The 21,001-nt window shown below is 41.6% G+C and overlaps 1 long non-coding RNA gene across 3 annotated transcripts; it reads right to left on the reverse strand.

Moving 5' to 3' along the window:
- Positions 1–1,966: 1,966 nt before the first annotated feature.
- Positions 1,967–20,473, reverse strand: LOC308585236. 3 transcript variants are annotated; one of them, XR_014007181.1, is made up of 4 exons: positions 20,427–20,465; positions 20,254–20,332; positions 2,622–2,714; positions 1,967–2,047 (listed from the first exon to the last, which is right to left on the reverse strand). It is a non-coding gene; the product is annotated as an uncharacterized lncRNA (long non-coding RNA). The 3 variants fall into 3 exon arrangements; XR_014007182.1 differs by adding an exon at positions 19,766–19,810 and having other exon boundaries at positions 20,254–20,462; XR_014007183.1 differs by lacking the exons at positions 1,967–2,047; positions 2,622–2,714 and adding an exon at positions 19,648–19,810 and having other exon boundaries at positions 20,427–20,473.
- Between the last annotated feature and the right edge of the window lie 528 nt (positions 20,474–21,001).

A 21,001-nucleotide genomic window follows, 5' to 3' on the forward strand; every position in this document is an offset into this window, starting at 1 on the left:
GGCTTTTATTCCATTTTTATTTATTTTTTGGCTTGTGGACTTAAGACTTTGCTGATTCAGCAAAGGGTCTTTATGCCGTAAGTTTAGAATTATGCATGTTAAAAAATTGGGGTTTTTTGATATGCAGTTCTAGAAATTATGGGTTGGATCCAATAGTGGTTTTGCATTCATGGAAATTATTCCACTGGCGTAAGGAGAAGCACCCCCATTTTCACCAATCTCCCCTCTATGCTGTATTCCAGAGTATTCCAGAGACTCTTCCAACTTCAAGAGAAGTAGGTGGCATGGGCCTGTATTGCAGAGGAGAGATCAACATAAATCAGGTGCCTTCTTTTGAGGAAGTGGAAGTATGTCTGTTAGCTCAAGTCAGCACTGAATATAATCAGGAGTAGCAGATGTGGTGCCCTTCAGACTTGGACTCCAATTCACATCATTTCTCTCCACTGACCATGCTGACTGTTGTAATCCTGTCCCAAGTCCCATTGCTGAGCAACAGAATGCAGAGCTGGGTGGAATGTGAGGCCAAACAGACAAGGGTCTCTGAGAAATGCTTGCCACAAAGCTGAATCCACATGCAAGGTCCAGTCCATTCTGAGCAAACAGCAATCCACATAGTCAGACAATCCAGGACTCACAGAATCTAATTGGTTACAAAACCAAGGGTCCAGACGGAGATCAGGAAGCAGCAAGGGAGAATCGGGAACCACAGGAATGTTTCTAGCATCTGACTGCTGCCAAAAGCCCAATTTAAGATGGCTGAAGCCAGCTGGTTCTCATTGGTGCTGTCCTTGAAGTCTGACCAGCTGCAGGTGGAGTCACTTTGCCTTCTCTCCCTTCAGGCTGCTGTTCAGCAGGGGAAGCTGACTCCTGGCCCAGGACACTGGCTGGTGCTAATGGGAGTAGTAGTCCAACAACATTTGGAGTGTGTGTGTGTGTGTGTGTGTGTGTGTGTTATATGATTTAGGAATCACTGGCCGTCTGTGGTAGATCACTGATAGATCACTGGCTCCCCCCAAAGAAGCTCAACAACTTTGGTCCCTAAAAAAGCTCAACATCTTTGCCCTGCACCCCCCAAAAGGGGGTAGATCACTGCCAGTTTTTAACTCTGTGAGTAGATCGCAGACTCTTGGGAGTTGGCCACCCCTGATCTAAACCACTGTCTCAAAGCAATTTGCACATAAGATAATGTAAGCAATGTTGTTGTTTTTATCCTGACCACAAATACAACAAATACATTTAAAATGAGACTAGGCTTCCTAGGAAAAAAAGTGTCTTCAATCATTTCTGGAAAGTGCAGGTAGGGGGCACCTGTTGTATCTCAATAGGAAAGCTGTTCCACAGAACAAGGGCAGCCACACTGAAAGCTCTGCTCTGAGTTACTACAGCTTCTTAGAACTTTGGAACTTGCAGGAGAAACTGTAGACTGCAGTGATCTACTAGGTGTATAAGGTATAAGGTATAGTCCCAAGATGTATATGGACATATCTTTGTACCAACCCCTTGATCTTGGCCTGGTAGTAAATTAGCAGCCAATGATAATCCTGCAAGTAGGGTGTTATATGCTGGCAGTAGTTTGCCCCTACATGCAACCTAGCCATCGTATCTAGATCTAAATACACACACACACACACACACACACACACACACACACACACACTGTAATATGTTTACAGTATCAAGCTTCAAAATAGAGTTTGACTTACACCACCCTTTTTGCCAGTGTAAAATGTAGGTGTCTCCTCCATTCAAACTACTGAATTATTCAAAATAGTCTGGCAGACTTACCCCACTTAGAAAGGATTATGTTCCTGTAAATTTCATTCACTTTGGCCTCAAAAGGAAATAAAAGCAATTTTTAGGTTCTCCATTATAGTGAATGGGAACTGACTGAAGCAGAATGTGCAAAGAACAGTTACCAGCAGTTGTGTTTTGTTGTTTTGTTTTAATATACAAGGTGCGCCTTGGGGTCCATGCACTCTTGTAATAAATGGTCCATGTTCAGCCTGAAGGCATATACATTGATGAGCTCTTAGGTGACTTGCAACGCCTGGAAGGTAATGGGGTTTTCAAGCATGGCAAAGCAAAAATTCATCAGAATATACATAATAGTAAGTTGAATGCCTTGAGTTCCTTTGTACTATTGGCAATCATAAGCCTGATGGTTACTTTATAATGTCTGCTTTCTTACAAAACCAGTAAATGTAGGTGAAATATCGAAGCGTCTTAATCAAAATCTAATAGGAAAAAAGAAAGAAAAGACCTGATCCTTATGCATTACTTGGCTTGGTACAATATCAATATTGATACAAATCGATCAGAGTTATTCTAAGCTTACATACTAATTTTGTAAAATGAATCTGCAGCAATTATTTATTCATTATAATGGAATGCCCCAGTATTGGGGGGGGGGAATCTGTAGACGCTTCCTATAGAAGAGTAAATTACTTTCTTGGAACCACTACAAAGATCTGAATTAATTGCCACTGAGATGCACATTAGTGGATTAACATGAACTTTTCATTCCACCTTCTGAGTTAATTGACTTTCAAACTCAAGCAATGACCTTATTTTAATGAGCATGTTAGAAGCCTGTAAACTGTTAAAATGCAGGACATACTTACATAACTTTCAATTTTAGGATAGCGCTTAGATCAGTAGTGTTCAACAAGAAATCACTTGTAAGCAATGCCTTTCCTTGGGAATTCATGCTTTATCTGAAAATGGGAAGGGTTACATTAAAAAGGGACATTCATCCCAATAGGACTGGTATGACGGAATAGGCCAAGTAGGCAAAATAGCCTGATTCTAACATTCTAAAATAGGTGGAGGGGCCTGAGAGTTGCTTTTTTTACATAGAGCTCACACCCCCACTATGGCCTTCTTTCAAAATCAGAAGGGAGGCAAGCGTGTTCAGCTGAACATTGTTGCAGTCCTTTGTGTGACTGGAAATCTTGTGTGATTAGGGTTCAATTTGATTGACTTAATCAAGTCTCTAGGGGATCCTTTGCCTGAAAATTTCATCTGCTTCTGCCAACCCTACAGTTATTTTTAGATTCCCTTTAAGAAAGTGTGCAGACTTTCATGTTCTACAGTGTCTCAGATACCCAAATCACAGAAGCAGAGAGAGGACTGAGCGACTCAAAAACAGGTTGTTGTTTTGTGTGTGTATGTGTATGTGTTTGTGTTTGTGTGGGGGGGGGGGTTGGGGGGAGACCGCAGATACAAGGCAAATAGTGACATTCTGCAGGCATACTTCAATGATGGTCTTCCTTTTAGACCTGCAACTTAATCCCCTTGGTGGGGGCAACATATTCTTTTTTTAAAACCCGAGTGTGAATCTAAATTTGTAAAATTCTTATGCTCTTCAGTGTTTCATAATCCTTCTAGAGCACCCAAACCAAGTGGTGGTTTTCTTTATTTCTTCCTTTAAAAAAGAATTCTTTGGTAAGCTTCAGTTGCAATAAATTCATTAGCCTCTTGTTTGGGCATTTGGCCTAGCAGCAGTATTTGCACTAATTAGATCATCTACCCAGCAAGTGGTCAAAAATATCACAATGTTCCTAAAGCACAGAACAATAAGGAGACAATGTGCTATGTTTTCCATAGCATAATATGACCTAAGCTAGGACTGGGTTTTTGATGTTTCCTAATCAAACTTAATTCAAAAAAGAAACTTGGGGAAATTGTGGACTACAGCTGAGACAGACTACAAAGAAGATTCAGTCACTATATAGCTAACTGAAGCACAGATCAAATTTTAATGCATCTTTCACCCCTAAATGTCATTCCCTAATTGACACTATTGGAAAGGTGCTGTTTTCCTTATCAGGTTCTTTCTCAAATGTTTTCAAATGCTAACCACTTGGTGCTTGATAAGCTATCAAACAAGTCTACTTCCCAGACAGATTAAAAGGCAAGACAAGAGCAGCTGGCAGATCAATTTGGTTACAGCACTGTGCAGAGAAGCTTGTGACAGTTCAACACTTTTCTTTTTTGGTCTTAGTTTCAAGATCATGATAATATCCATTTGGCATTGGTATGAATATTATGGGGAAGGTGACAATACTCAGTCTCCAGGAATATTTTCAGTAGTGTAAAAGCAACTTCTTCTTCTTCCTCCTCCTCCTCCTCCTCCTCCTCCTCCTCCTCCTCCTCCTCCTCCTCCTCTTCTTCTTCTTCTTCTTCTTCTTCTTCTTCTTCTTCTTCTTCTTCATTTGCAAGTTCTTTAAAAGTGCTCGCTTATTCATTTGCATTGCTTTCTTTGGCTTTCTTTCTGAAATTTGCCCTCCAGTGAATCTGATTAGCTCAACATTACTATGGTGCTAGTATCTGTGTGACTTCCCTGAGAAGTTTTGCTCTCAGTCTGTATTGACTTGATTTTGCTCTGGCAGAGAGCTGGGGGTACAAAGAGAGTTGCTGTGCAGCCATGGAATAAACCACTATAAACCCTGCGTGCCATTGTAATGGATTGCTTTTGTCATTTCTACACCAAGTAAAGTTAATTTTTAGCCCCCCCATTTCTCCCCATCTGTTCCATTTTTCCCTGACCAAAGGTGGCAACCCTACTATAGACCCAACAACCAGAAATAATTCTTTAAAATGGACAGCAACACTATTTTACAGAACTGTCCTACACACCGCAACAGGGGACAATTAAGCTGGCAGCAAAACAACTGGAAGGGCCAGATCTTTATGAAAATTCAGAAAATTCTCAGGAAAAAACCAAGCTTCTCCTATGAAGTCTCCTATGAAGAAAGCTTCTCCTATGAAGTCTCCTATGAAGACTCAGAAAGAAGAAGTTGTTTGCAATCAACTTGTGAAGAGTTAGCCCAGTTCTTCTAGTCATTTGTCTCATACTGGTTACAGAACATTTATATCATGTGCTAATCCCATAACAACTAAGGAGACATTGCAATAAAATCTAATTTAGTCCTGCCCATTGTTGTCAGCCAATTCGGAATGTGTAAAACTGTAGATCTGCATGGACTGATGATGCTCATTGAATTGTTTGTAATTGGAACCACAATTTAACAAAATGAGAAGCAGTCATAATGGTAGACCCTCCAAGTGTCCCTATTTTCCAGGGACCTCCCTGATTTAGAGAAGCCGTCTCAGTTTCTGACTTGATCCCAGAATGTCCCACTTTTCCTTAGGATGTCCCTATTTTCACTGGATAAATGTTGGACAGTATGGAGTTATCTGACCCCTGAGCTGTCTGAAGACAATCCTGTATAGGGAAGTGTGTTTTTTTTTAATGTTTTATTATGTTTTAATATATGTTGGTAGCTGCACAGAGTGACTGGCTGGGGCAACCCAGTAAGATGTGTGGGGTATAAATAGTAAAATTATCATTATGGAATGGGAGGTCCATATTTTCATTGGAAACATGTTGGAGGGTATGTAATGGAGTGTCATTTTGAGAACTTTTCTGGTAGAAAAAGAGCAGTGAAATGACCAAGTTAATACAATAGTTTTCAAAGAGATGTGGCAACCAGCAGGCAGAATAATACGTCCTTAAGCAAGCGCTCAGAGTAGTAAGGAGAACTGCAGTAGCTCTGGATGTTTCTTGAGGGTCTATTTAGAAGGAAATGACAAAGGCTCCATCAGTACCTGGTGAGACAGGCCCTTTAAATGGGGGGAGCACACATTTAACCAATCAAAAATAAAGAAAGCGTGCAGTTAGCCCATAATCTTTTATTGTGATGCTGGAGGGTAATTTTCACATTTGGTACACCCTCTCAGATTGCCCAGCATGTTATCCAGGATCTTTTGGGTAGCATGTTCCTGACTACTTTCAGTACTATTATTATATGCTGATTTGCCACAATGAGCAAAGCAGCTTAAAACAAACATATACTTACTGTTAAATAAAAAGTAAAAAATTCAAAACAAATAGGACAAAGGCAACAATGAATAAATTCAGTATTGCAAAGAAACAATACAGTTCAAAGGGGGTGGAGTCTTGTCATCAGGCGAGATTGTTCACGGCAGGCTATGGATGGGCAATTCTGTCATATTTTCCCATTTTAACTTTAGTTCTCTACAGTTCCACAGCATTGTGCATTTTTTTGAAAATCCTTATGAAAATTCACCAACATTTTAGGGCTAATTTCTCCTAAATACACATGTTAGCATTCATTTTTGCCCAATATACACAATGCATTTCTATATAATCTTTTCACTAGCATGCATTTTATACACAATTTGCCCTAGCTGAAGCATTTGTTGTACACATTTCTTGGTTGGAGAACCAAATTACAGAATTCAGAAATGTGGGCTTCATAGGGTGCAAATTTCAGCAAAATTTTCACCCTCATCCCCTCTGCTTGGAAAGTCCCCTTACCAAAGTTCTGCGCACATAAATTCTGGATGCCACCCAATCTGTGCATTTTGTTAAATCCATTCAACTGTAATATGCAGATAGGTTGTAACTCCTGAATGAAGGGCAAGTATTGTGAACTAGCAACTCAGTTTATTTTGCCACTTGTAATATGGCGTACTGCTTTTCACTGTAAGTTATCTGGTTCTACTTTTATTTCATTTTCCTCCCTGTTGATCAGTTAATTTTCCATCCAGCCTCAGAAGATGGAAATAGAACTTCTAATATCTTTCTTTATTTCCATGTATTGAACAGTGAAGCAGAATTGTGCTGGAGTATTCAGTTTTAAGCCCATGGCACTTCCCTTTTCTTGTTTAAAAGGAAATCAATACAGCGCAGCTTTGTGCTAAGAGCTTCCCCTTTAGCAGAGGTATGTGTGCATATATATATAATATTTGACTGATTATACTTTACATTTTTAGGCTGCTGCTGGGGGAGGAGAGAAACTCCTTTAGTGGTTTTAATTATCATTTTTTTGTGTGGAAAAAATATTAACCTTGGGAATTTCCTTCATAGATTATATAACTTTTGGCTAACTTAGTTTTACTGTTGTATGATAACTGAATGATCTAGCTAAATCAAGGAAATTGATTTATCTCCACCATATTCTCCCATTCCTACACCAACTAAAAAACAGCAGCACCTCATATTTCACGGAAATCAATAGCCTGGTTTTTTTTGGAAATACTGGTTCCCACAATTGCCATGTACCGTATTTTTCGCTCTATAACACGCACCTGACCATAACACGCACATCGTTTTTAGAGGAGGAAAACAAGGGAAAAAATATTCTGAATGAAACAGTGGACGTATCATTTTTGTGCTTCATGCTGTGGCCACAGACCTGTGATCTGATGGTGAATTTGGGGTGACCCAATGCAAAAATCCTGAGAATCCCTGTGGATCCATGCTTTGTAACCACGTTTTTGCACCATTGCAGCCCCAGGCAACAGTGGGTGCGTGATTTTTGGGGGGCAGGCTGTAGCCATGGACATGCTATGTGCTCTGATGGTGAATTTTGGCTGACCCAATGCAAAGATCCTGAGGATCCATGTGGACCCATACTTTTTAACCACGTTTTTGCACCATTGCAGCCCCAGGCAACAGTGGGTGTGTGATTTTGGGGGGGGCAGGCTGTAGCCATGGACATGCTGTGTGCTCTGATGGTGAATTTGGGGTGACCCAATGCAAAGATCCTGAGGATCCATGTGGATCCATGCTTTGTAACCACATTTTAAGTGGGGAGGGAAGGAAAAACACACAAGGCTAAGAATGCAGGAGAGGGCTATGACGTGAGGAAAGGAAGGCAAAAGTTTCCCCCCACCCACCCACACAAGCCAGCCAGCGTGCTCTCTCTCTCTCTCTCTCTCTCTCTCTCTCTCCCTCTCCCTCTCCCTCTCCCTCTCCCTCCCACCTGCATGTTTTCCGGCTGCCTGATATATACGTATTTTTTTTAACTGCCTTGACAGAAGAAAGCATTTTAACTGCATTAAGAACTATTTAGCAGCGAAACCTAAGCTTTGCCATCCCTTAAGAGGTACAGACACTGTAATCTTCCAGATCGCATGAATTTACAGGCAAAACACTGTTTAAGGATTTCATCCTTTTAAATGGAAGAAAGCATATTTGAATGCTGTGTGTCTCCAAAAACAAAAAGCAGGAAGTCAAATCAGAATTTTAAGCCGAACCTGTAATCTCTCTTCCCTTCACAAACATTGTTCCCTCCGGAGCAGGGAGAGGATAGAACGAAGGACGCTCTGCTTTTCCCCTCTTCTTTCCTGGAGGGGAGGGGCTTTCCCTGCTCTTTGTTCCGTTTGAGCAAACACAGTAACGAAACAGAGAGGGTGGGCAGTAAGACCCTGAGGCAGAATGCAGGAAAGCAACCACTTCCTCTTTTCAGGTTTCCTTCTCCCTGAAGCACGGTTTGATTTTTGCCTGATTTTTCGGCTCCAGGGACCACACATTCGCTGCATAACACGCACAGACATTTCCCCTTCCTTTTTAGGAGAAAAAATCTGCGTGTTATAGAGCGAAAAATACGGTAATTTATTCTGAAGTAGGATGGTGTTCCTCACCAGCACACATACACTCAAAACTTTTCCATACAAGTGTCATAGAATCATAGACTCATGGAAGGGGCCCTGATGATAATCAAGTCCAACCCCCTACAATGCAAGAATCTCAACTGAAGCATTAATGGTAGATGGCCGTCCAACCTCTGCTTGAAAACCTCCAGTGAAGGAAGCAGCTAGGTTGCCTGCAGCTTGTAAAGCGATGTGAAGGGCAATACAGTGGTACCTCGGGTTACAGACGCTTCAGGTTGCAGACGCTTCAGGTAACAGCGCTAACCCAGAAATAGTACCTCGGATTAAGAACTTTGCTTCAGGATGAGAACAGAAATTGCATGGCAGCGGTGTGGCAGCAGTGGGAGGCCCCATTAGCTAAAGTGGTACCTCAGGTTAAGAACAGTTTTAGTTTAGGAACGGACCTCCAGAATGAATTAAGTTCTTAACCCGAGGTACCACTGTAAAGCAAAGCACAATAAAACAAGTTATGCCTGTATATTTCAAAATGAATCTGTGGGTGGCTACTTTGTGCTCACAGCTGCATTTGAAATAATCACAGGACCCTCTTTGCGCACTTATGAAGGTGGCCTGAGGTGTATTACTCTCCAATGGCATTGCTTTCTTCTATTAATTTGTGGTTTGGAGTGGGGATAAAGCTCCCCCTCTTCTGGCCACAGGAGTGGAGCTGGTTGGTCTGGAGCTGGAGCTGAGTTTCCCCTCTCCTGCCCTTTAAATGAGGTGGGGAGTGGGGCTGGCTTAATAGACTATAGTAAAAAACAACAACAACAAACTTTAGAGTTGTTGTTGTCGTTTTTTTTAAGGCATGCTTTATTGTGATATTAGCTTTCTTGTGGTGGTCTGGAACTGAACCCACAATATCTCCGAGGTATGCCTGTAGTGGTTAGAGCGTCCCAGATTGAAATCTCCACTGCCATGAAGCAGACTAGGCCGTGGGCCAATCATTACCTCTCAGCCTTGCCAACTTACAGGGTTCTTATGAAATAACACTGGAGAAAAGAGGGCAAAGTCATAAATACTTAATCCTTAATAATCCTTAAATTGTTTCTTGAACCATATTGGCAGTCTTCTTACGACACTGTAGTTTGGGAATTACTAGCATAAACAATAGCAGATCTGTTGTGAAGGATGTTTGGAGGTTCCAGACCCATAATGTCTAGGGTGGAATGCCCTTCAGGTTTATTCTTCTTGTTGAAACCAGTGCTTTCACTAGGAATTGACCTGATAAATATTTCCAAACAAAACTCTAGAGCATGGGTAGGCAAACTAAGGGCCGCGGGCCAGATCAGGCCCAATTGCCTTCTGGATCCGACCCGTGGACGGTCTGGGAACCACCACGTGGATCGCTGGTGCACTTGTTATTTCCCTCTCCCTCTTTCTCCCTTACACAGCGCTGCCGCCTCCGCCTCCTCTGTCCCTCTTCCTGGCTTCTCCCTGCCCTGCCTAGAGGAGGAAGGGGGCTGGGCTTTGTTAGTGCCAGCAGCAGCGCTTGAGTGGCCGCCATTTAAAGCAGCCCTCTCTGGAGCCCTTTTGCACACTGCACACCGTCCCTCCATCACCACTGCCAGCCCCTGAGCAGCCACCAGTGCTCTTGCATCATTTCCCCCCCCTTCAAAATATAGTCCGCCCCCCACAAGGTCTGAGGGACAGTGGACCAGCCCCCTGCTGAAAAAGTTTGCTGACTCCTGCTCTACAGTGAGCGTGCTTCCAAACTGCTGCTATTTCCAGGTGCAGGTAAATCACATACCACCAAATTCAGGTTGTACAACTAAAACTGATAGAACACTCTTGCACAACAAACCTGCTTTCCCTCAAATAACATGCTTTCTGTGATCTAGAAAGTGTTGGGAAAATGCACTGGAAAATGCACTTTGAAGTGTGAAATAACAATTGTTTGCTGTAACATTCTATAATCTCCCCACAAACAATTCAGAATGAATGTTCAATAAATAACCAAAGTGGTTTCTGCAAAGGAATCAAGCTGAATGCTGAATAAGCAGGTTTTCTGTAAGCAACTTGCATAAGTGTTCAGCTTTGTAGTTTCTGATCACTACCATTGTATCCTTTACCAGTTGCTGTTGCTGTTCTTCAAGCCAATGCTTTTTTTTTTTTAAGTATTATCAAATGATCTTATTGCTGGAATAACCCCATGAACAATCTCAACCAATCAGATATCTTGAAGTGAACAGGATAATGTCATTTTGCTACACTGCCAATCAAATTTGGTCATATGTCAATGGAACTGAGAGCCAATGAATCCAATTCATAGTGAGGACAATGCCTCCTGAATACGCATCCCACCCCCACCCCCATTCCTTTTTGGCAATGCCAAAGTTTTGGACTCAAAGTTCTCAGATAGTCAGTAGCTGTGTGGCTGAAATACAAAGGATTTCTCAATTTGTGTGAACATATACCGGTAGTATTATCTCTCTATAGCCACAGCAAGTACTGCAACTCTCCAACAGTTTGACGTCAGCCCTGAAGGCGCACTGTTCCACAGATGAATGCCAACAACAAAATCTCAGAATAACTTCTACGAGGCAATAACCCCAGTAGATTGAATGTATGACACATGTCCCCCTGAGTTCAATCAGAATTTATCCCAAACAGACACAATTACTAGAGAATGAGTCCCACTGAACTCAGAGTTACTTTTGCATAAATGTGCTAAAAAAATACAACACCAGTCTCACAAAGCCGTATTTTCTTGAAGATTGCTGGAAGCTATCTTTGGAAAGACTTGTACCTATGGGTTCATTCATAAATCCTAAAGTTTGTTTAGCAAAAGTTAACTTTGGTCATTTCTCTTATTTGAAACCCTACAATAATAACATCACCCACTAGATTCCCTTGACTTCTGTGCTCTCTCACACATTCAAAAATAGCACACAAACTCCATTTTATTTTCTAATAGAATTGAAGTCCTTGCAGTTTCTAGAATTGGTTCTTGCAGATAGCTATGCATCATTTCAGCAATTAATTGCTTATTAAATTCTTGCTTGGGAGTGGGATGCGAGGATAGTATGTGGCAGACCCAAGAAGTCTGACATTTGTGTTATTAATGGACTGCATATTGCTCAAGAGTGGAGAGCAATGATTTTGAACTGGAATCACATTTGCTAATTCAGGCATGTCCTGAAATGAGGTAAGAGACCAATCTTAAAGCACAGCTTTCAGACAGATTTTTTGCAATTAGGACAGGACACAGATATCTTTTAGGAAGCTGCCATCTTCTAAAATTGTTGCAGTTCACCTTCACATAAACTATCTGGGGAATTTCAATGGAATCAATAAATTCCTTTATTTGTCCCACAGCCAAAGTGAAGACTCAACAGGAGCTGGGTGGAGGTTATATGAAGGTTTGGGGAAGCTTTCAATGTTTAATAGATTATTTTAATATTCTCTTGGAAGCCACCCAGAGTGGCTGGGGAAATCCAGCCAGATGGGCAGGGTATAAATAATAAAGTATTATTATTATTATTATTATTATTATTATTATTATTATTATTATTATTATTATTAAACATAACAAAAATGAACTTATGCCAATTGGACAAAACAAGTACGGGCAGGTGTAACCAGCGCAGGCAATGAGGAATTATCTCCTGACAGCAGAAAAAGGCAAGACCAACCCCAGATCAGATTCTATCACCCAAGCTGGCATGATGGGCAGCAAAATTTTGATCTCCCTTAAATGGAAGCACTGGTTGTACCTGACATGACCAGTGCCAGCCACCCCCATGCTTCACCATTCAACAGGTGACACCAGCTAGGCTATAAGACCACCACAGCAAGTAGCTCCTGAAGGCAGATGACACTAGGAAGTGGCTCTCCACCCAAACACACCTTCGTGTGCCTACCAGTACTCAATTCAGCTTTCTTGCCTACCCTGAATGCCAATAAAATTAAACAGCCAAATCAAAACCCTCTACTTGGTAAGTAGGGGGTGGGGATCCTTGCCAGATCTCCCAGCCAACCCACCCTCTTTTTATGCATTGTTATGACAGCGACCTTGGTATGGACATATGTCGGCCACAATATTGATGGGGCTGGGTAACAATGTAACTGATATAACATCTATGGCAGCGTTTGAATGACCCTTGTGTAAAGTAAATATTAAGAAATAAGGGAAAATGGTACGACACGTTGTAAGAAAGCATTAGAAAATATATTAAGAGGAAGGTAATAATTATAAGTACATTCAATATTACAAATGTTAATTACATTGGGAAATGATGGGAAGTCTATTTTATTTTATTTACTTTATCTTAGTTTAGTTAGAAAATATGTGGAAAGAGTAATTTAATATTTAACGGTAAATTTATGTAAGGTTATTTTTTTCTTTGTATGTGTGGATTTAAGATACTGTATGATATCTATGAACTTCAATAAAGGATTTTTTAAAGAAAAAATACATTTTAAAAAAATGGGGCTGTGTAGGAATTTTTCCATTTGACAAATTGGCACCAGCCATTTGCTTTTCGCCTACCTTGTAGCAATCGCCACAACTTCGTAAGGTTAAGCCTTTGTTTATGGCATTGGGTAAGCCTTTGTTTATGGGAGGGGAGATTTTAGTGTCCGCCTGCTCCTCCTCGATAATGGTATCCTGTTAAAGGGATCCAGGGCTGTGGATTGATGTCCATAGCTTGGGTGTGTGCTAGGGCTATGCCATAACCCCATAGGGGATGCCAGGGTGACCCAATTTGACATATTACATAGTGTTCCCCCTATGGCTGGTTTACCCTTAGTGAGACTCCCTGCAGACAGGCAGGAGTTGGGATATAGTGTGGTTTCACTCAATGCCTAAGCCAGTGGTGTCCAAACTTTTTTCAAAGGGGGCCAGATTTGATGAAGTGAAGGGCCGTGAGGGCCGACCAAAGCAAAGGGCCGACCAAAGTTGTTGAGCTTTTTTATGATTTTAAGTTGTTTAGCTTTTTTAGGGTTGAAGTTGTTGGGGTTTTTTTTTTTTAGGATTTTACCCTAGGAAATAAACTGCCACAGGGGCCGGATTAAACCGACCAGCAGACCAGATTAGGCTCCCAAAATAGACTTTGGACATGCCTGGCCTAAGCCAAACCACTAACATCTCTACCCAATAAAGTTGTGGCCTATTTTATCCCATTAGCCTAAAATTTTTGTATCTGTGTGTTTATTATATAACGGAACTGCGGGCCCTGGGGCCTTGGCGTGCAATCAAATTAAGAATAGTGTAAAGTAGGAAGAAAGGTGTTATGTACTGAAGTTCTCACCCTGGGCCAGCAGGGGGATACTGTAGATAGTTATGCAAATGAAGGATTGAAAGTGACGTTCAGTGATTGGATAGTTTTAGAAAGTTGTTACAGTAACAAGGTACTGGAGCTCTATATAAGCAGGCTGACTGAGCCCTTCAGCTCAGTTCAGTTCTGGCCTCAGAATAAAGAAGAGCTGTTTGAAGAATCGCTGTGTCGTCTGATATGTTCGCCCACAACTTAACAAAAGGTGCACTAAAGATCTATTGAGGTGCACGCAAAATTCAAGTGCCAAGCATACCGCTATAAGAGTTCAAGAAGGGATGTTGCAAAAAACCCAAGAAGGGTAGAAGCTTGGGTAGGGCCACCTTATATGGCTGTCCAGCAGCAACAAGCTATTGTATCTAGTCACTAGACTATCACAAAACAACAGAATGAAAGTAACACCAAGTAACATCAGTAGAAGACAATTTCGACCCAAATAAATTGTAACATAAGCAAACATAAAATGCTATATTTCCATGACAGATCACAGCATGCCACTTTAAAAAGGAAATATTCTTCCTCTTTCAACACATGTTAAAACAAAATTTTCTATTAAAACGAAGTAGGATGAACTAAGATTAATTCATGCAGAACGGAATAAAATAATGTAAAAAACAAAATGAATAAAAGCATAAAACAAATGCAAATATTTTTGACATAAATCACAAGATCTAAGATAAAAGATACAAAAAACAGCAGCAACAACAACACCCTCTAAACAACACTCAGCAGATAAATTGCAGACTCATTTTCAGTCCTCTCCCTAAAATCCATCCCAGATATTGCTCTCTCGATGCATTTATAAAGAACAACATATAATAGTGTGTACAAGATCTTCATCCTGGTTTGAAGCGCAAGGACAGGCACATTCAGAGTCTGGCATAGTTCTGAACCTTCCTTCTAAAATAGCTGAAGGAATCAGATTCAACCAGGCTTTGGTAAAGGCCATCCTATCTCTCAGCTCCCACAAATCCTTAAAATAACAAAGTAGTATAAAATGAATGCAAGGGCAAATCTTATATAATGGTGCTATTTTGGAAACTGATACAGTTGCTCTGTCCATGTAAAAAAGGATGAGAGTTCCATCAGCCCCAACTAGTATGGCTAGAATGGCAAAGGATGATGGGAGTTGTAGTCTGACAGTATCCAAAGGGCTGCAAGTTCACCATCCTTTTTGCTTGGCTTTGTTACAGGGTTGCAGACAAAGCTAGTGATATCAGTCAGATGTTAGAGTACGGTATGCTGATCCCTGTGCCAACAAAATTATAGTGTAACGTGGCTTCTGTGCCACATGCTTGGAACGTAAATATGCAATCATTTGTAAATCCCTGCACATAGGAACAAAGGTGAATCAGACAATTGGCCAATCTACCTCAGGTTGTCCAGGGTTCCATGGTCTTCCAACCCTATCTGTAGATGTTGTTGTTGTTGTTTAGTTGTTTATTCGTGTCCGACTGTTCTTGACCCCATGGACCAGAGCATGCCAGGCACTCCTGTCTTCCACTGCCTCCCGCAGTTTGGTCAAACTCATGCTGGTAGCTTCGAGAACACTGTCCAACCATCTCGTCCTCTGTCGCCCCTTTCTCCTTGTGCCCTCAATCTTTCCCAACATCAGGGTCTTTTCCAGGAAGTCTTCTCTTCTCATGAGGTGGCCAAAGTATTGGAGCCTCAGCTTCACAATCTCTCCTTCCAGTGAGCACTCGGGGCTGATTTCCTTCAGAATGGAGAGGTTGGATCTTCTTGCAGTCCATGGGACTCTCAAGAGTCTCCTTCAGCACCATAATTCAAAAGCATCAATTCTTCTATCAGCATCAATTATACCTGTAGATAACGGGGATTAATCTGGGACCTTCTGCATGCACAACATGTGCTCTACCACAGAGATATGACCCTTTCCCCCAGTGCCTTTCCTCTTACAAATTATTTCTACATGAATTCTCAAAGTGCATGCAATGGTGCAAGTGGAACAGTCTCCCTCGGGAGGTTGTGGATTCTCCTTCCTTGGAGGGTTTTTAAAGCGGAGGTTGGTTGGCCATCTGTCATGGATGCGTTAGCTGAGATTTCTGCATTGCAGGGGATTGGACTCTATGAAAGTTCCAGTCTGTACAGTATATGCACAACCAGAATACTTAGGCCATATTCAACTAAATCGTTGCAGTAGTGGAAGCCAACCCAATGATTCCTGCTAGTGCAACAGGATTTACTCCCTCTTCTCCCATTGTGTGCTTCCTGCACCATCCCCAGATGTGCTCTGGGAGGTCATGAGAACCGCATGTTGTGTGTCGAGGTCCCCAGGGCCACCCCAATAACGCACACATCACACAGAAATTTTGTTTAAGGTTTTTGGCATAATTTTGGCCACAACTTTATTAAAATACAAAAATGTGAGTGGTTGCTTAGGCATTGGTTGCGACTATCTGCCCCCCAGTGGGGGACAGACTGACATTCCGCACGCCTTCGAAAGTCAGAGAAGGGGAATACACTTGGGGGTAGCGATGGAGCAGGGAACCTTCCCTCAGCCCTCCCCAAATGCAACCAGGGGCTCTTGCGTGGCCCTAGCCCCTTGACAGGGTTGGAGGAAAGCAATAGTGAGCCCCAGTATTCCTTTAATGGAATCCCTTGCAGCAGCAGCATTAGAGGGGCAGGCACAGCCAATCCATGCCCCTCAACCAACCAAACCATATAACCAATGCCTAACCGCAACCTTACAAGTTGTGACGATTTGCTATGCAGTAGGCAAAAACCAAATGGCTCCAGCCAATCAGCCAGATGGGCAAAATTCCTACCGGGCCCCTGCCCCAAGAGCAGATGACCCCATGACAGGCATAGCAAGGTCAAAGCAAACAACCCTAATTCTAGGGAGGGGGGGGGACAGGCAATCCGATGCACTGGTGAAAAGAGGAAGCCCCAGCCTCGTGCAAGGAGTTTTAGCATTTCTGCCTGTTAATCAACAAATGGCAACATTAACTTCTTCCCAATAACAAGGGAAGCCCAATCACAACAGTGGCCATGATCAATTAGCCCGCCCCACAACTTTGGAGTGTCCTGTCGGCCCCCACCACAACACGTGCTCTCCATGAAGGAGAACACGCTTTGTGGGGGAAGAAAAGGGAATCTTTCCATCAGGCAAGCAGAAATGCTTTCACCAATGAAACAATCTCCAAAGCACTACATTGGATACAACCTAGTAATATTTCCTGCTCTCCCCCCCCCTTCAATAATATTTATTAGTTTTCCATTTCAATACAAAGAACATTAACATTCCTTATCCTCACATATATTCTGACTCTCTCGAGTCCACTCCTTCACCCCTTCCACCTAGATAGCTTTCTTATTACATTTCCTATCTTCTTCGAATTTCTATTTCCTCTTATTTACTTTATCTTACTTAAATCCACATACTATGCAATTGTAAATAAGTTACAAATTCTATTTGCAAAAACTTTTAAATCAATCCTGTTAGCGTTGCCAGATTTTTACAATGATCTTTTAAATATATTATAAATTTACTCCAGTCTCTTTTGAACAGTTGGTCTCACTGGTCTCGGATCTTCCCGGACAATCTTGCCAGGTCTGCGTATTCAATCATCTTATATTGCCATTCACTTAATGTTGGTGTTTCTTGTTGCTTTCATTTCTGGGATAAGAGTATTCTTGCTGCTGTTGTGACGTAAAGGAATAAATTGTGGTCCTTTTTGGGGAATTCATCCCCAATAATACCTAATAAGAAGGCCTCTGATTTTTTCAGAAATGTATTTTTAAGCATTTTTTTTTTTTGTTCATTGTATATCATGTCCCAATAAGCTTTAACTTTGGTGAAAGCCCACCACATATGGTAGAAAAACTCCTCCTGTTCCTTACATTTCCAACATAGTTTGTCACTTGTCCTGTACATTTTGGCCAGTTTAGATGGTGTCAAATACCATCTATACATCATTTTCATTATATTTGTAATATTTCCTGCTCATTTTGCAAAGCTTCTGTTGAAAAGTGTACATTTAACTCGGGCTATATTTTCGTCCAAAAAGTTTCACTTGACAGAATTTATTTCATTTATTGATACCATGACAATCGTCTACCAGATGTCGGAAAGACTCAAAGATCTTCAGCTGACGAGATAAATCAGTAACTAGGCTATACATCAGTAATACAGCTTTTCATTAATGTGTCTCGAACCTTCATTAATCTGTTTCGAGTCTATTTTTCTTTGGAATAGATCACTACTATCACATAGCACTCTGAATTAGGATGGAGTGAAAAAAGTTAGGGATGGAGGACAACCAATTATATCATCTAATCTCTTTCCTACAGTTCAATTTTTTCCTACTTGTTGCCCAATCTTTGTTCAAAGTAAATATACACTATTGGCTGCCCCTCTGTCTGTGATGATACAACATTACATGACTCAGTTCTGCATCTCTTAACTATAGGTTAATATACCAGTAAATTTATTTTTTTAAAAAATTGGCAGGGTTTTCATTTGCCTGGCTAGAAAGAAGTTGTTGAAGACTCTTTCTTGATCTGCCATACCTCTGTTATTTTTATTTTTTTTAAGGGGGATGCGGGTGGCACTGTGGTCTAAACCACTGAGCCACTTGGGCTTTGCTGATCAGAAGGTCGGCTGTTTGAATCCACATGACGGAATGAGCTCCTGTTGCTCTGTCCCAGCTCCTGCCAACCTAGCAGTTCGAAAGCATGCCAGTGCAAGTAGATAAATACTGTAGGTACCACTGCGGCGGGAAGGTAAACGGCATTTATGTGCGCTCTGGCTTCTGTCACAGTGTTCCATTGCACCGGAAGCAGTTTTGTCCTGCTGGTCACATGACCTGGAAAGCTGTCCGTGGACAAATGCCGGCTCCCTCGGCATGAAAAGCGAGATGAGCGCCGCAACCCCATGGTCACCTGTGACTGGACTTCACTGTCCAGGGGCCCTTTAACTTTTCTACCTTACCTAATGTTTTTAGATGTTTTATTTTATTGTTGTGATCTCAATTATTAAGCCACCTTGAGAAATATATGTACATAGAAAGCTGGGGTGATGTATGTGTGTGCAACATACATATATGGCTCACCCTATGCCATAGCTGTCAACATTTCCCCCTTTTTAAGGGAAATTCCCTTATTCCAAATAGGATTCCTTGCAAGAAAAGGGAAAAGTTGACAGCTATGCCCTATGCCTGTTACTGTAAAGGTAAAGGTAAAGGGACCCCTGACCATTAGGTCGAGTCGCGGATGACTCTGGGGTTGCGGCGCTCACCTCGCTTTACTGGCCGAGGGAGCCGGCGTACAGCTTTTGGGTCATGTGGCCAGCATGACTAAGCCACTTCTGGCTAACCAGAGCAGCGCACGGAAACGCTGTTTACCTTCCCGCTGGAGCAGTACCTATTTATCTACTTGCACTTTGACGTGCTTTCAAACTGCTAGGTTGACAGGAGCAGGGACTGAGCAACAGGAGCTCACCCCGTCACGGGGATTCGAACTGCCGACCTTCCTATCGGCAAGCCCTAGGCTCTGTGGTTTGTTTTTAATTCTTAATTTTAAATTGTAGTATTCTGTTAGGTCACCTAATAAAGGCCTAGCAGTGGAGCAGGTTGTGTCCCAAGAGTGCAATGCTCTGCTGTGCCCTCCTGTTACTGCTATATGTCCCTGACTTCAGTGAAGCTTATTTCTGAATAAATAGGTTTGCATAGGTACCAAACCTCTTTTTGGAACATTTCCTTTGTCAGCTGAGACTGGGGATAGCGCCAACTCTGAATTTCACTTTATGGTCAACGTACGATGTCATTTCTGATTTCCCCGAATTCAGGCAATGTTACCCAACTGAGATGCCATCAAATCCTAATTAACTTCAGCATGACGGCATTAAATTAGCAAACTCTGGCAAGCTTGAAAGACAGAAGTGAGGTGATAATACATGGCTGAAATCAAAGGTGGTGCCAATTAATGAATGCAAGCTCTGGAAGACATGGCCTTGCTTGGCAGCCAGTCCACTCATTCTCTGGGTTTCCTATTAATTGAGAGATCCTTACTGTAACTTCTCTTCAGCAATAATTAGGGAGGAGACTGTTAGAACGCTGTGGAGAGGAGAGAAAGTACAACTAGGAATACAGTGGCATCATTTCCAGGCATCCTTTTTGAATATATAATTTGCTCATTTTCACTGGAACTCTTCAATTGTTCTTTATGGAAATGGGTTTCAGGAAATTCAGTTGAGAAATGCTGTACCATTCCCAAGGTCAATATTATTATTATTATTATTATTATTATTATTATTATTATTATTATTATTATACTCTGCCTATCTGACTGGGTTGCCCCAGCTACTCTGGGTGGTTTCCATTATATATAAAAACATAAGAAAACAGCCTCTATCAATTTTGCATCATACATTTCTACATATTATTTTTTAAACAAACAAACAAACCCAACAACAATGCAAGAACTTACAAATTCATATTAAAATATGCATTAAAATATGTATTATAATGTGCACATTCTACATGCCATGCATTTTTACCTTCAAATGCATTTTAAATGCATTTCCAAAAGCTTTTTCGGATGGGAAGTGGATTACAAAATTCAGAGGCATGTGAAATCTGAAGAATAATCACACGGCAATTTGTGTATTAATTTGGGAGGTGGACATTAGGTCTGTTTCCTTTAAAAAATGTGAAATGAAATGAAATTCACCTCCATCCCTAGGATAAACCTATGCGTACTGATAGGTGCAATCAGTCTAATCCCATGCACAATTGATAGACTAGATTGGAAGCCCCATCTGTGTGACACATTTCAAGCACTATGATGCAACAATTGTGGCTTCTGCCAAAGAATGCTGAAAAGTGCATTGAGTTAAGGGTGTTGAGAATTGTTAGGAGACCCCCTTCAATCCCCCCCCCACCACCATACAACTACAATTCCCAGAGTTCCCAGGAAACCACTCTTGAAAATTCAGCTCTGTGAGGAGAGCAGAGGTCTTTTAACAACTCTCAACACCCTTAACAGTTCTCAAGAACTGGGGAGAGAGCTATGGCAGTTTAATGTGGCAATAGTGATTACATAGAATAGAATCATAGAATCATAGAATCATAGAGTTGGAATAGACCACAAGGACCATCGATTCCAACCCCCCTGCTAAGCAGGAAACACCATCAGAGCACTCCTGACATATGGTTGTCAAGCCTCTGCTTAAAGACCTCCAAAGAAGGAGACTCCACCACACTCCTTGGCAGCAAATTCCACTGTCGAACAGCTCTTACTGTCAG

Source organism: Podarcis bocagei (assembly GCF_964188305.1).
Source record: "Podarcis bocagei genome assembly, chromosome: 4".
NCBI classification, from domain to species: Eukaryota; Metazoa; Chordata; class Lepidosauria; order Squamata; family Lacertidae; genus Podarcis; species Podarcis bocagei.